Raw genomic sequence first — 17059 nt, forward strand, 5'->3', positions numbered from 1 at the left:
CTTTCTTTTCTGTGTCTATCTTTTCACTCATGGAACCATATTTCTAGTTCAGGGACTTATTACCTCTGAATGGCCTATTGTGATTATCTACTAATTAATGTCCTGCCTCTTTCTTTCACCTTTAATTCATCGTTCACATAACTGTCAAAATAATTCTTTTAATATGTGGCAGACATGAGCTCAAAACCTTCCTCGACTCTTATCACAGAAGGATAAAACACAAACTCCTTAGGTTGTTATTATTTGACCCGCCTCATATACTCACCATGAGAGGAAGCTTAGCAAAATATTGGCTCTATGACCCTGGACAGGTCCCTTAATTGTTAATTTCCCAGTCAATTTTCTAAGACAGCAGGTAGCAGGACAGTTGCTGGTCCACATTAGTAGATGCAATTTCTCCACTGACAGCTTCCTATATTGATAAAACTAATCAATAAACATTTATTTAGTATCTACTATGTGCCTGGCATATAGTAGGCGCTTGTTACATTTGTCATCACTGTCAAGCAATGAAGACTCCAGTGCTAAATATTGGTATTAAAAACGATGGAAAAATCTCTCACAGGTCTGAATTTAAAATGTACTTGTATTGTAATTTGTATTATAGTTATTTCTTATTTCTTCTTTTTTGTTTACAGGTTCATCAAGGATTGACACTATATCATTCTTTCATCATTTTCTCCTGAGGTGAGAACTGTACCTGGTATATTACGAGAGCTTAATCAATGTTTGTTGAATTAAATGTTCACTAACACAAGTGCTCTATGAATCACAGTGAATTGCAGAGATGTTTAGTTTTCATTACTAAGGGTATTCCAGGAACACATGAATTGAAAAGATTTGTTTTCTGAGAGGAACATGATGTATTTAGAAATTTCTAGTTATTCAGATAAACTAGTATTTTCAAATTGATTATAAGCTTTTTTGAAAACAAAATCCATGCATAATTTTTATGGTGCTTGTGCTAGTCTCACTGAAGACTGCATTCAAGTTGAAGAATTAATGAAATTTCACATTTTTCAAAAGACTAGTAGGACTCTGCAGCAAGCAGACAAGGGATGAGAGTGCGTTCAAAGGTTTACTCTAAGTTAAGCTGTTTTGGCAGGTGAGTAGGTAGAAGGTGAAAGGTTGTCTAAAATAGTCTACTTGACACTAAAGCATGAAATTGAAAAGTAAAAAATTCATTCAATCCACGAATTGTTTAATTGGCAGGATGCTACATAATTGAATTTTATTGTTTTTTTTTTTCTCCTATTAACATTTTGGTATCATGTAGACCCAGGCTGAAAGGATACTGCCCTCTGGGAAGAAAGCTTCAGGTTTGTATAGCTCAGAGACTGTTTTTCTTTGTGTGAAGAGCAAAGTAGCTATTCCCTTGATTTTTTTAGCTGTAACTAAATGAGTTGAGAAGGAGAAGGACCAAGGAAAATATCTTCACTTAGAGATACAGAACTACATCATGCAGAAGGGATCTGATTGGTACCTTTAGTCCCTAGTAGGCCATTCAGCACAGAGGAATGGAGCTTGCTCAATATTCTGTACATTTTTTTTTTGACAGAGATGTGTCTTTGGTATCTGAACTAGTAAATTGCAAGGCTACTGTCCATGCTTATTCCCTAAATCCCTTCTGTCTAGCACTAGGAGGAGAGATTCTTTAATCTTTATTTTTTCCCTTTAGAAAAAAAAGCACAATACAAACATCACTACTTGCAAAAATTTAAATTCTTTGTTGTTCTTATAAATAGACTTGAAGAAACTACATTAGTGTTTTCGATCCCCTAATGTATTCGTTTCAGTACACAGTGTAGAAAACATTGGTAAAGGCTCCAAATCCATTAAGAAGGAAATAACATTGCTTCATAGCTGCAAGTAGTTCTGATGATGACCAATTATAGTTGGTCTCTGTATTTCATTAGAATGCTGATTGGTCCTCATTCTGCTAGCATTGGTGGGAGATCTGCCAGGTCCCAAGCCTTACTAAATTTTAATGATCCTTAACAAAGGTGACAGGGTGACCACTGTCTCATAGGCAAATGGGTCATTACCTATCCATCAGAAAACCAGGTCACAGGATGTCATGCTGGCCGACGACTTCAATTAGTGTTTCTGAGTTAACAGAACCTTGATTAGTTTTTTTTTCAAATCTATATGTCATTCAACACAAGGTGGTTTACTGTATATTCCATTCCCCCAAATCCTGCATCATAAGTATGCTTTTTAAAAAATTGAAGCCATTAATATACTATCAACTCCCTCTGTGGAGTAAGAGCCTGATTGCTCTAAGATTTGTAACATACCTTATATGTGGTCTTATGACCTCAAAACTACTTTATGAAGTGTTAAAGTAATTATTCCCAGCAAACTGTGGAACAGAGAGGTTGGTGGGTTGCCCAGATACACACAACTAGTAAGTGTCTGAGACATTTGAGTTTGGGTCTTATTCCATGTCCATCCCTGGATCCATCATACTCTGATGGTATGCTATTAATGCAATGGTTAGAAAGATGATCTTGGGACCAGGCTTCTGGCACATACTAGCCATGTGACTCTGGGCAAGTCTATTTACCTCTTACATTTCTAGGTAATTCTCTAAGATTTAAAGTTGTAGAGGAAATGGTCACCTGAATTAGTGGATAGAATTTCCTTACTGGGAAATTATCTCTAATAATAAAAAATGTATCCCTTTTTTGTATTGTTATCAATCAATATTCAGAGATTAGTTACATGTAAGGCATTGGCTCAACAGCTAAGTGTTCCCTCACAAGTGAGGACCATTTTCTTTCTCTTCTCCCCAAATTTCCAAACAGTTGGAAAACTTTAGGGAAAATGATTCCTACAAAATTTTCTAAGTCATGCACATAGGCCTGCACCCACACAGATTAATTCCATTTTTTAATATAGTGAGACAGTCTCATGGAGTAGTAAAAAGTGCATTTAAGGAGCATGTATTCTGTGCCCAGAACAGTGTTGGGTTCTTTAAGGGATAAAGAACTAGAAGACTTATAGCAATATAAGATAAAGAAGTATAAGATCCCTGTCCTTCAAATCTAGTCAAAAGGGACAAAGATCAACACTCACAAATAACTTAGTGCTGATTTCTGAGCTAGATTATAAATGCAATAGAGTTTAGACAAGAGAGAGATCAATGAGGTCGGGAGGAGTCTGGGAAAGTTTCATGAATTCAATTTACTTGAATTCAATTCAACAAATACTTATCTAGCCACTGCTGAGTGTAAGGCACTGTTCTGGGTGTTAAGGAATTTGTATTTTATCCTATAGGCATTGGGGAGCTACTGAGGGCTTTTGAACAGAATGGGGATGTAATTAGATCTTTGCCCTAGGGAGATTGCTTTGACAATCTCTCTCAGTCTGAAGACTGAGTCGAAGAGGAAGGATTGCCAGGAGGGAGAACAGTTTCTGGGTGAAGAAGGGCTGAATTGAGGTGGGAGCAATGTGAATGGAGAAAATTGAATGAATTTAAAAGGTTTTGTGGAAGTAGCACCCACAAGATCTGGCAAATGACTGTAAGGGGTGAAGGAATGGGTGAATTAATGGTTTGGGGATAAATTGAAAAAAAATCAACAAAACCAAGGATTTAGGAAGGAGGAACAAATTTTGGAGAGATGATGAAGTCATTCTAAACTGTCAAAGTATGAAGTGACTGCTGGAACATTTAGCTGGGACTATCAAGCAAGCAACTGGAAATATAGGGCTCAGTCACTGTGAAGAAGATGATAGTACAGATGTTTCTGCATAGAAATATTAATGTGAAATCTGAGGAGGATATGAGATTTAGGTAAAACACATGAGAAAAACCTTCCTAGCTCCCTTTGATGCATTGTAAACCTTTCCTCACATTCTCTCTTGGATTCCAAAGAATATCCAACTATATTTTTTCCTTCATGTTATAATTATCCCAAGTATTTATTAATCCTATTATACAGCACTCTGTAAAATAAAGTTAATTCAGTTCCTTCTTAGTCTGGGACATTTCTTACTGACAACTCATAGAATTTTCCCCAAGTGCTGTCCTTGGTGCTTTTCCCTTCCTTTTTCTATTTGGGGAGAGGGTATAGGGAGGAAATCTATCCCATAGATCAACTATCTTTTCCTGCTTACTGTTTCATCCTTTAGACTTTACTCTTCTCTCTCTGGACTTCTCTATGCCCTAGCAACTTTCTCTGTGAAAGAGGCATCTGCTTTTCTGACCTTCTCTCCCTAGAAGATCTCTCCTGGGGCTCTTTCCTATGATTAGTAATTTCCTTCTAGAACCTCCACTTTAAAGTAAATGTCCAGACCAGCCCCATATTTACTGTGTTATTCCTCTCTTGGCTCTGTTTCTGATTCTTTGGACCTTGCTATATCCCTATACAAATACATAAAAACATCTTTCCTCTATTCATTTGCCTTTTATGTGCTATCTTCTCTCAGAATATAAACTCTTGAGTGCAGGGATTGTCTTTTCCCCCCTTGTACTAACATTCCCAGCATTTAGCAAAGACTGGAATATAGTATGCATTTAATAAATTTATTAATGCATGTATTATGTATGGATAATTCTATTTCTATTCTGCATCTTTCTGAGACTTTAGAACTAAATTTTCAATGGATTGTTGTAAGTATGTACTTAAATACATCATTGGCTTCTAAAAGCCAACATTTATCAAATCTTGCTGCTTCTACCTCCATTTTCTTTTTGTTTTTGCTTTTTGGTATGTACTTCCTTTTTCATTCATAAACAAAAAAAAAAAAACTCTAGCTCAGGACTTCATGATTTCTTACTTGCACTATTAAAATAGCTTCCTTCTTGGCTTCCCTCCTTCAACTCTCCACACTAATCTATATGCCACATAGTTGCCAAAATCTTCCTAATGCTTTTATTTAACTGCATCACTCATTGTATAGAGACCTTCAGTGTATTCCTATTACCTCTAGTTTAAAATGCAAACCTCTTAGCCTGATATTTAAAGCCTTTCCATAATCTGATTCCAACCTGTAATTTCTGCCTTATTTCATATTGCTCCTCTTCACAAACAGCTGGGTGAAAGCTAGACTGATCAAATAATTGTTTTCCAGACTTGCCCTTCTGTCTTATTATTTTTTTGTTTGTTTGTTTTCACTCTGGATAACACAAGTGCTGGAATGGATTCCTTCTTTATCTTCTCTCAAGGCTCAATTCAGTTTTTATGACATTCTTTGTGAAGTCTTTCCAGGTACCCCCAATTATAGACAGCTCTTTTCCAACTTAATTCCTTTGAGTTTAGTTAGCTATATATCTATTCTCCCTCTGAAATAGAACATAACCTGCTTGAATACAGTGTCACTTTCATTATTTTTTTGGGCTTTAGGTCCCCTATGTCTAGGGTAGCTAGATACAGGAGATAGAGCTTTGTATCAGGAGGATGAATCTTCTTGAGTTCAAATATAGCCTCCAGCACCTACTAGTTGTATGAGCCTAGAAAAGTCACTTATCCATGTTTGCCTCAATTTCTCCATCCCTCAAATCATCTGGAGAAGAAATGAAAAAGCACTGTAATATCTCTGACAAGAAAATCCCTAAAAGTGTCACAGAGTCAAATTTGACTAAACAAAAATGACTAAACAACAACCCTTATGTCTAGTACAATGTCTTATATTCAGATATTTATTGAATTGAAACTCAAAGTGCTCAACCATTCAGTAGACTTTCCTCCTTTTGATTATTTCATTTCTATTAATTGACACTATCATTTTTTCAAGTCACCCAGACTTGAAATCTCAGTCATTTTTGAATCTCCCTTCTCTTTCACACTTCATATCCAATTAATTATTAGGTCTTTTTCAATATCCGTCAAATTAATTCTCTTCTCTACATTCACACCTCCACATTATTGATTCAGAATGTCTAGTCTATTAGGACTATTGCAATAACCTACTGTTTTCTCTCTCTAGTTTTCGCCACTCCAGTTCATTCTAAGTTTCATGCCTTGACTAACCAAAATGCAAAACTTTGCTCATATAATTCTGTTGTTCAAAAATCTTCATTGCATATTTACTTAGCCTGGCATTCTAGGCCCTCCACCATGTTCTCTAACCTATCTTTTAATTCTTAATTTACATTATGACCTCTCACTCTATGATCCATTAAAGTTGTCAATTGCATTTTTACAAGCACAATCAATGTTTCTCAGCTTCTGTGTCTCTGTCTATGTCCTTGACATTGAGTAGCCCTTATAGCCTTTCCTTTGCTCCTACCAATCATTGAAATTCCACCCAATTCTCAAAATGCTTCATTAAATATTCCCTGACCCTTCCAGCTGTAAACAGTCTTCCCTTCCTCTGAATTCCCAAAATATTTCTCTTATACATTTAGCATATTCTGTCTTATAACATATTTATTTTTATATCTGTATTACATTACTCATCAGGGTATAAATATCTTGAGGACTAAAACTTTCTTATTTATCATTATATTATGCTCTCTGCTTAGTACAACATTTGCAGATAACAGCTATTAAATCTGTATTTATTGAATGAATGACAATGGTTCTCATTCCTGGTTTTTCAATTTTCTAGAGAATCTTTAACAATATGAAAGGGTCTTATGACTTATAAAAATAAAATGAATACTAATTCACTTTAAAGCATAGAAAATAATATTTTATCTAGAAGAACTGTTTTTTAAAGTGACAAAGATGAGTTGTATTGTGATAAAACAGGCAGTTCTAATTCTAAAAATATTGGGAGTCATGATTTCAAGAACATAGAATTTTAGATGATATGTGACAGGACAAAGATATATAAAAATCTGTATCAACAATTGAAAAAAATGAATAATTTATACCATATATGAGTCTTGAATTAATTTGAATGTTCCATCGCTGCTCTTCACTTGCCAAATCTCATTTTTGGATTACTCCCACAATCTGCTACTTTTTGTTCTGAATGGAGCTAGTCAAAGTCCTGCAACCATGCTACCACATGTGTACATTACAAATTCCTGTTATCTAATATTAGGTGGGCTTTCACTCCAGAAAAGCAGTCCTTTAATTCTTACCAAATTGATTTCCCATCTCACTTCGAAAATAAAATATTACCACTATTTTCTTATGTCTTCAAGACATTCCATGTTTTCTCTTTCCTGTTCTTGGTGACTAATTTGCTGAAAAAGTTGATGTCTTTCAAAAATGACTTTTCCCTTCTCCTATTCTATTTCAAAAGTTATGGAGAGCATCTTAAGTTCTCTTTCTCTTAATCTTCGAGAAAGAAATGTGCCTTCTCTTGGAAGGACAATCCCTCCTAAGTGCCCTGATCCCTTCTAGCTTTTTTAAAGAAGGCAGAAATTAATTAATCTTTGCCTTCTCTTTATCACCAAGTTCCTTTCCTACTTCAAATACACCCCATTTTCTTTCATTAAAATAAACACACAATGGAAAACTTCATTAGATCCTGCCATCCCTTGCTCAAGATTGTTGTTCTAGATCTCTTCTCCCTTTCTCAGCCAAACTTCTTAGAAAGTTATCTTCCACTTTCTCTCCTTTCACTAACTCCTCAATCTTTTGTTGTCTGGCTTTCAAATTTGTAACAGTGGCAACTGGTTTGTTAATTGCCAGATCTGATAGTCTTTTTTTAGGAAAAGCTTCAAGTTGAAGAAATCTTAGCTGCTTTTGAAAAGAGAATATCAATAATACAGAGATAAGAGGAGTTCATCTCAGAAATGAAGGGAACAAAGGCATAGAGGTGGAAGAATAAGTCTCGGGAGTTTGAGAGAAAGCCACTTTGAATGGATTGTAGTATGTGGGAGAAGGAGAAAAAAACAATGAGACAAGAAAGATGGGTTAGGTCCACGTTATATAGGGCTTTAAAAGCTAAACAGAGAACTTTATATTTTATTTTTAGAGCATTAGAAAGCCATTGGGGAACAATAACAACAAAATAGAGAAGTTATATGGTCAGGTCCATGATGAAGGAAAATTACTTTGGCAGCAGTGTTACTTGGATTGTAGAAGTGAGAATCTTGAAGCAAGGATCCCACTCAGGGGATTGTTACACTAATCTAGGTAAGAGGTGATAGGGACTTCTGCTATGTTTAGATAAAGAGTCAGCCAAATTGATCATTTTTATGAGAGGAGGAATGATAAGATTTTAGTAGCTCATGATAAGTACAATTAGGAAAATGAGTTATCCAGGAAAATGCTGAAATTCCAAACCTGGGACCCTGAAAGGATGATGGTACCTTCAACAAAAACATGAAAGTTCATAAGTGAGGAGTCAAATCAAGTCAATAAGAATACTTACCATATGCTAGATACTCTGCTAAGAGTCAGGGATACAAAGAAAGGGAAAAATCCTTGCTCTCGAGGACTTTACAATGAAATGGGGGAGACTATGTGGATACCTTTGTACAAACAATAATGAAATCTCATTGAAAGTAAGATTTTTTTATTCTTTAAATTCTTACCACCCAAAGTAGTGTCCCACACAATAAGCACTTAATAAACACATGTAATTAATTGACTTGCCTGTGAGATTGGGAACCATTTGCTTTTAAGCTGCATTGTCCAGATTAATTTCTACAAGTATTTATAAAATGCTTCTTCTATTCAAGACATTATTCATGGGAATAAATGTATGGCATAAGACTTAATCTCTACTTTTCTTTGGTTTTCTTCTCTTTGGTTTTCTTTACTTTTTCTTTTTTTCTTTTATAATTATAAAATTTTTTTGACAGTATATATGCATGAGTAATTTTTTTTATAACATTATTCCTTGTATTCATTTTTCCAAATTATCCCCTTCCTCCCTCTACTCCCTCCCCTAGATAACAGGCAATCCCATACATTTTACATGTGTTACAGTATAACCTAGATACAATATATGTGTGTAAATACCATTTTCTTGTTGCACATTAAGTATTGGATTCCGAAGGTATAAGTAACCTGGGCAGATAGACAGTAGTGCTAACAATTTACATTCACTTCCCAGTGTTCCTTCTCTGGGTGTAGTTGTTTCTGTCCATCATTGATCAACTGGAAGTGAGTTGGATCTTCTTTATGTTGAAGATTTCCACTTCCGTCAGAATACATCTTCATATAGCATTGAAGTGTACAGAGATCTTCTGATTCTGTTCATTTCACTCAGCATCAGTTGATGTAAGTGTCTCCAGGCCTCTCTGTATTCCTCCTGCTGGTCATTTCTTACAGAGCAATAATATTCCATAACCTTCATATACCATAATTTACCCAACCATTCTCCAATTGATGGAGGTTTTCTTTACTTTTTCAATGCTGAAATCTCTTTCCATTATTGTTCTACTCCCTCTAAAAATGGCAGACCATAATGTCCAAATTATATGCTTCTCAGACCTTGACTCCTTTTGTCAGTTGTCCTTTTAGTCGTCCCCTCTTTTTCTTCATTTAAAATGTTTAGATTTGATTCTGATTCCACTTTGAAGCCTGTAGGATAAAGGGTTTATTTAGCTTGGTTTTAAAGATGTGATGTCTCCAGCAGATCAAGTATAAATACCTGCCCATTCACTTCTCATACCTTCACCAAGGAATCTCATTTCATTGTGTATAGATTATTGTTATGGGGATTTTTTAGAGATGGAAAATTAAAACACATAGTTTGGCTGTTATTGATAACTTTTTTAGTGTCGGTGATCTTTTGAAAGTATTTGGTATTTCCTTTTCCTTAAGAAGCCTTGAGATCTAGCCATCAAAGGCCCACTAATTTGTAACTTCCTACCCAGATCTCCTTGGTACATCCATGGAGTTATCTAGTTGCTCTTAATATCTTTAGTTTTTTGAGTACTACTTTGGCTATGTTTTTGGCATCATATCTACTTCACTTCTACAAGTAATTATTTTAAGATAATACTAAATAATTATACTAAGGTAATCTGGAATGCTTATTAAGTACATTATGGAAAGGGTTCCTTTTGGAATATATAACAAATTAAACAACTTCTGATATCTTATTCAATTCTGAAGGTATGAGATTTTCCAAATATCTACCAGTCACCATTAGAATAGAAATCCCATAAAGGTAGGTACTTTATCTTACTTAAACTTTTCTATTTCACACACTGTTTATCTCAGTACTCTGTGTAAAATAGATACTTAATTCATATTTCCTGAATGGAATTGAAATTCTGTTGAACTGATTTGAAATTAAATCTCAGACCCATAATAGTGCTGCAAATATGTTAAAATAATTTAGTTTAGTCTTAGTCCTAATATTTTGAAAACAGCCATCTGAATAAGTTATGTAATTGATAATAAATTCAACATTTGTTTTTTTCCTTTCCTCCTACACTCTAACCCTATTATATAGTAAATATAGTCTGTGATGTGCATAGCATATTTGATTGCCTTGGTTAATATCTACTAGCTTTGACAGAAATTCTAACCCCACAAAAAGTAATTTTAAAAATAGAGAGCAAAATTAGAGTAAAAAAGTTTAGTGAAGGCATGTCAAAATAAGAATATTTACGATTTTATATAGGAAAGATAGGAATGGTTGGAAAAAGTCAAATTACCTAACCAAAGTAATTGTATAATTATCTGTAATACAATGAATATGCCATGCAAAGGGAAATGTGTATGTTTATTAAAGAGAAGTTTAGAGAATTATTTAAAAATACAAAACCAGAAAAATCAAAGGCACAAAATTCAAGAAGGTAAACTGAGATAAATAGGAAAATGGAGGAGTTTTTACTACTTAGAACAAGCAGGTCCATTGGCAGAGGATCCAGAATGCTGAGGTTTTGTAAGAAAGTTTTCATTTTCTAACAGAATTCTCAAGTGACATTTTTGGTGATACTAAATAGAATGTCATGAGACAGAAATGATTGAGTGTTAATTTTAGTTCTGACTGCACCCTGCTCTAATTACTTCAGAGAATCCCAGAAGCTGCAAAAAGTTGGGAGGACCAAAAGGATTATTCCACACTTAACCCGGAACCTGATGCTTTTTGAAGCATTGAAATAGCACTGTGGGCTCTCTGAATGGGCGCAAAATCAACACTTTTCAAAACCTATAAGACTTAGGACATTGAGTCCAAAGTAGGTAAATAATAATAATGGTAATCTATGTGTGTATAGCAATTTATTTCATCAAAGAGCTTTTTCTATATTATCTAGTTGGATTTTTGCAATGATCCTTTAAAGTAGAGAAAGTATTATCTCCCTTTTACAGATGTAAAAACTGAAGTACAGAAAGGTTGTATGTCAAACAGCTAAAATGGAATGGCCTTTACATGAGTGAATGAATAATGGGAAAACATCCATTAAGCAGCTTATTATATGCCAAGAGCTGTGGATATAAATACAAAAGCAAGACAGGAACTTTTTTATGGGTAGTGAGTAGAAAGGAAGGAACAACACAAATAGGAGACCTAAGGCCAATGGAAAGGAATTATGGTGTGGAAAGTCACCAAGATGATGAATGGAATAATAGGGCAGTCAAATGACTTCCTTTGCAGAATCATGACAATTAGGTTAGAATTATCAGAGCAAAAATAGAGAGAGGAAGCAAGGGTAACCAGGAAGTAGTTGGGTGGAAAATGGTGGTGCTGAGCATGAGGCAATGAGGTATCACAAAGCAGAGAGAAGAGATCACCTTACCTCCCCTAAGCATGATTTCTGGTGGTTTAGGGGAGAGAGAGGAGTTGCAACAACAAGGGAATCCGAATCTACATCTTTTAACTCAACATTCAGTGTTCTTTCCACTGTGGTGTTTTCTATGACCAAACTCCTTCCCTCTCTTTCTTGCTTTTCTTCCAAGTATCCTCTGCTGGGATACCTTTCTCCTACTTACCTCTCACAGAATTGGTTCCTAGGAAAAGCTCTAATAAGTTCGCACTGAAATATTAGGAAACAAGGATTCATCTTTTGTTTTAGGAGGATTAACAAAGATGTCTGAAAAATACAATAAATTTTCATTTTCCTGAATTCTAGAAGAATTCAATTAAAAAAATTTAAGGGCCCAAACTTAGGTGATCATTATTTTGGGTTAATAATAACAAAAACTTACTGCCCTTTTCCCAAAGGCTACAGAGCATCTCCCAATGTGCCATATTTTTAGGTATGATTCCTCTAAAGATTATTTGAATTTAAATAGAAAACAGCACAGTAAACCAAAAGAACAAATACAAGTTTATGAAGCTATCTGGTGGGAATCCTCTTGGGACAAGAACAGAGGAAGATATGCCCTTCTCATGGCTTCTCTGAACCCATACCCTACAATTTCATTCCTTTTGAGCTTTAAGGCTATTAGATTTGGAGAGAAGTGCATATTCACCTGTATATAATCAGATACCTTCCTGAGTTAATAAGTTTAAAACAGCCCTAAGGCTTTGGCCATACTCTATATTTATGTGTAGACAGAGTGAGATGGCCCCAGAGGGCATAGAGCACTGGATCTGGAGTCAAGCACAACTGAAATAATGAATGAAATATGTATTTGTATATATTTTATACAGTAATGCATATATTTCTCAGCATAGAAACTCTCAGGAGCATTGACAGTTTTCCTTTCTATCTCCAGTGCTAGTATAATATCTGGTGCACAGTTAGTGCTTAATGCTTGCTTATCTATAGAAACAGGAGAGAAATGTTTTTTTTTTTCATAAGACTCTGGATGATTGACATATTAAAAAAAGAATAATCATGCTAAAATTATATATGGCATTTATTTGATTTCCATATCTTAAAAAACAGCACCAGAACAAATCCCATGAGAATACAAGTGCAAGATCAAAGAGTCCAGTATGGGAACATGATCTTGATCTTCACCATTGTAAAAATCTCTGATTTAATTAATTAGTGGTTATTCCTTCCATCAATACAGATCAATGAGTCTTCTCCATGCCTTCAATAGCTTCTGTGGCTAAAATAATTCATCACTTTCTAGTCAGCTTCTAGAGGGGAGGTCCCTGAGCTTAGCTAGACTGGTCTTCCAAAGAGAAACTTCCAAAATGGAATGGCTGGACCTGTACTTGGAGCCTGTCCAGCTTGATCAGACCTTCCAGACCTTGACATTGATGCCTTCAGGTCAGCACATTTGTACTGAAGTAAGAATTTGGTAGCAGGTTCTATATAACTATATAATAGTATATTAATATATTAATAGTATAATAATATATAACTTCTATAATAGAAATGAACCATATAAAACTCTGTGTTAGTTCAGGTACCATTAGGAGAAGAAAATGAGCTATTTCAAAGTCACTAAAGAGTTAAAACATTTTTTAGAACTGGTATAGTAAATATATTAACATGTTTAGCACTTGTCCAGTTCTTGTCCAGACTTTCTCCATCCATTTCTACTTTCCCCAAAGGAAAGGTGCTTGGTCAGCAAGACAAGGTATAATGGCTCCCATGATCTTCATATGTCTGTCAAGTTAGTCTATAGAGGGACTTTTTAGGAGCTTGTGTAACTAAAAAATTGTTAGGGAAAGTAGAGGCCAATCAGGTCCTGGGGACAGTTTTGTTGCTATATAGGGAAAATTAATCCCTGTTGAGGAAGGGGTAATTCTAATAGATATTGGTCCTGTGGCAAGTGTCAAACATAATTTACTTTGGATAGACTCAGAATGAATGGGCTTACATTGCAGCAAGTGAGATTTAGATAAGACCAGAGATAGCAAAATAGCATCATTTTAGCTAGCAGATTTACCGTTCCTCATTCCTTTTTGTTAAAATAGAGCATGGTATTAAAAGACTTGAAGCTAGCTGTTTCCATAAAACTCTGGTGCACTATCAATATGAAAAGTGTTTCTTCAGGGCAATAGGAAAGTTTAAAATTCATAATTCATTTATTGAAACTTTGATTTATTAAAGCATTCTTGTATTATCTTCTCTCCACCTTCTTTCTTTCAGACATTGAATATTCTTTTCTTTCATCATAATTTATGCACATGTGTGCATTTATACAATAAAATGATGAAATTAAATCATCTTCTGGCTAAGAGAAATAGTATTATTTTGTATGTTTATATGCCATGAGAAGCAATCTCTCCAATGCCTTCATGGTGTTTGGCTTATAAGTTTAGACTAGAAAAATAAAGAATGGAAAAAATAAGATAGTTTCCTTCCCTCCCTCTCCCAGCGCCTGTTACCCCAAGTAAGGATCTCATGCAATTCACTTTTGGAAGATAGCTATTATAAGAAGGAGAATGAAGCTCACAGATTTCTGTATTAGTTGAATGATTCAGTTTAACATTAACCCGACAAAGCTTTGGGTGCCCTATTGGGGACTAATGTCTAATGAATGCATTGTTCTATACATGCTTCTTATCACTTGGGCCTGATTTAGTCACTGGGATCATTACATTCGTGTGGAAACAATGAAAATTTAAACAAATGCACTATTTAGTATAAAAGGAAATGGGACCAAAGGCATACCTTTTTTTTTTTTTTTTTTTTTTTTAATGAAAAATGACTTCCTCCAAGCTGAGAACAGCAGCAGAAGGATTTGGGAACATAAACATAACCAATCTGTCTATTCCAGAGGATAAAGGCTGTTTCTTAAATATAAAGGAACAAAATTTCTAAGCAGCAAGTGAGTAGAAAGCATTTGCATAATGGATTTTATTTACATAAATTATATTGCTTATACCGCTTGTCTGATAGGACTTGGCAAAAGCGGAAGACAACAGCTTAAATGGAGTGTAAAGAGATGAGTAAAATGTCTTAGTATGGTACTCTTTTTAGTCTTCTTTCAATTCTCCCCATTTTCCATAACCTGTGTTTATGTAAGGGCAAGAATGTGCTTTTATGTTCCCCTGCCTCCCTCCAAATGTAGTCTCAAAGGCTAAAAATGAGACTTGGTCATTCATGAACTCTCCATGCTTCCTATCTTGTTTCATCTTCTTTTATTGAAGGGGAAAATGAGTGCATCTGTCAACTGCTGGGGCATGTTAACTCCTGTATGTTTGGATTTGACAGCCACTGGCTGTGAATTTTCTCACCATAACAACCAAATGAAAATGTCAGCAATGAATCCTTCTGCTAAGTGCCAGATTTCTTCTTTCTTATATGCACCAGTTAGTTCCCTTTGACCAAGTAGAAAACTTTACTTGTTGTAAAGAAGCCCAGAGCTTCTTTCTAATCGCGTATGACATGATAGTAAAGAAGGCTTCCCCTTTTCTCCAAGGTTGGCCACTGCTAGGTAGAGCTTCAAGCAGAATGCTTGTTTTTAACCTTTCTTTGAGTATGTTATGGCTTCCCATGACAGTCTTATAAAGCTTGTGAACCACTTTTTAGAATAATATTTTAAATTCATAAAGTAAAATGCATAGGATTGCAAATGAAATCAACACAATGATACAAATACAAAAATAATACAAAATATGACTAAGATAAAAAAAAATCACAGTCCCCAAGTTAATTCTATCGTGATTATATGGCTTCATACTACTATGCAGGCTACAGAATGTCCCCCAATGTGAACAAGAATCTCTTATAACATATTGTAGAGAAAGGATTAGCAAAAATCTACCCAATAAGCAGAGGAGTCAAATAATTATATTACAACAACACTCTTTTATACAGCCCGAAACATATTAAAATACAATTGAAAAATATTTTACAAAATTAACAAAACTACAATAGAACATAGGTTCTATGGTTAACTCATGATTTTCTAAGTCAGCATGGTTCCATCAGAGATTCCTGTATGGTTTAATGACCTCCATTTCTATATAAATTTGACACCCCTGCAGTAGAGCATACTGTTTCCTTAGTAGGAAAGGTAGTAAGCAAAGGCAGGTTTTTTCTATAGATAATGTGGCTTAAGTCCATTCTCATGGAATAAGCAAGACATTTATAGAGAGGGAGCAATCAGGTCTTATTCAGGCCCTGGCACCATGAAGTCACTCTTTGGCTTTCTCTATGACTGAATTTTTTTTCTTCCATTCTATAAATCTCAAGCCTTGGTTGATTGTTGCCTCCCACAGTTTTCTTAGTTCTGTTTTCTCATCTAGGGTTCTCTATCACCAAGTTTAAACTGTGGGATACAGATCGCCCCCTCTCTCCTTCGCTCTGCTCACTCCTTAACAAATTGCCCTCAGTGGATCACAACATAGCATTTCCACTCTTTTTGTTGTGATTTGCTTGAATTTTATTTTTTTTTTCATTTTTTTGATTTGATTTTTCTTGTGCAGCAAGATAATTGTATAAATATGTGTGTCTATATTAGATTTAACATATATTTTACTATGTTTAACATATATTGGTTTACATGCTATCTAGGGGAGGGGATGGGGGAAAGCAAGGGAAAAATTGGAACATAAGATTTTTCAAAGTCAATGTTGAAAAATTATCTTTGCATATGTTTTGAAAATAAAAAACAATAAAAAATTTAAAAAAAAAGAAAAAAATGCCCTCAAAACTTTAGGTTTGTGGGATTTATATGAAACATTTTAGCTTCATACATGGTATAAGCTGGTAGTAGGGAGTATAACAACAACTTAGGGATAAGTTATATTATGAATGTTTTGTTGCTTATTCTTGATCCTACATGCAAGGAGAAGATGAGAAATGCAAATGGATAAAAAGCTAGTTTTGAAGTCAGGAAACTTTCACACATAATAACTGTGATGTTAGAAAAATCACTTAATTTCTCAGTATACCAGACAACTCTCTACTACTATAAATTTCAGAGAAAGAGACTTTAATCGATAGGCTCTTCACTTAGCAATTGCTATACCAGTGAAATCACAGGTCCAATGTCATCCCTAGCCTCTACAAGGAATTAGGTCTTTATGCTTCTTAGGAGTCAGAGTACCCCACTTTTGTGTGGGCTATATACTATCTCAATTCCAGTCTTCTAATTAGTGGATTCTGTTTAGTAAATTTATTTGACATCCATTTTCTGAACTTAAATCTGGAACAAGAACTACCTGCCTTCACATAACCTCCCATCCCCAATCCCGAGAATTTTTCCAACTTTTCTTCTATTTATAATACAGAATTTACAAACTTCCTCTTTTGCCCTGGGCTAGTTTTGCAGACAGACTCAATGCTCCTGAAATAGTATTTGAGAGTCCTTCAACTTCTAAGCTTTCTGTACTTATT

General features: G+C 34.8%; 1 long non-coding RNA gene across 2 annotated transcripts in view; it reads left to right on the forward strand.

Moving 5' to 3' along the window:
• Positions 1–17059, forward strand: part of LOC141546752 (uncharacterized) — a 128711-nt gene that overhangs the window by 87375 nt on the left and 24277 nt on the right. For both annotated transcript variants that reach the window (XR_012483410.1, XR_012483411.1), the window contains one exon: positions 639–687. This is a non-coding gene — a long non-coding RNA (uncharacterized LOC141546752). The remainder of the gene's footprint in view (positions 1–638; positions 688–17059) is intronic.

Source organism: Sminthopsis crassicaudata, chromosome 6 (assembly GCF_048593235.1).
Source record: "Sminthopsis crassicaudata isolate SCR6 chromosome 6, ASM4859323v1, whole genome shotgun sequence".
NCBI classification, from domain to species: domain Eukaryota; kingdom Metazoa; phylum Chordata; class Mammalia; order Dasyuromorphia; family Dasyuridae; genus Sminthopsis; species Sminthopsis crassicaudata.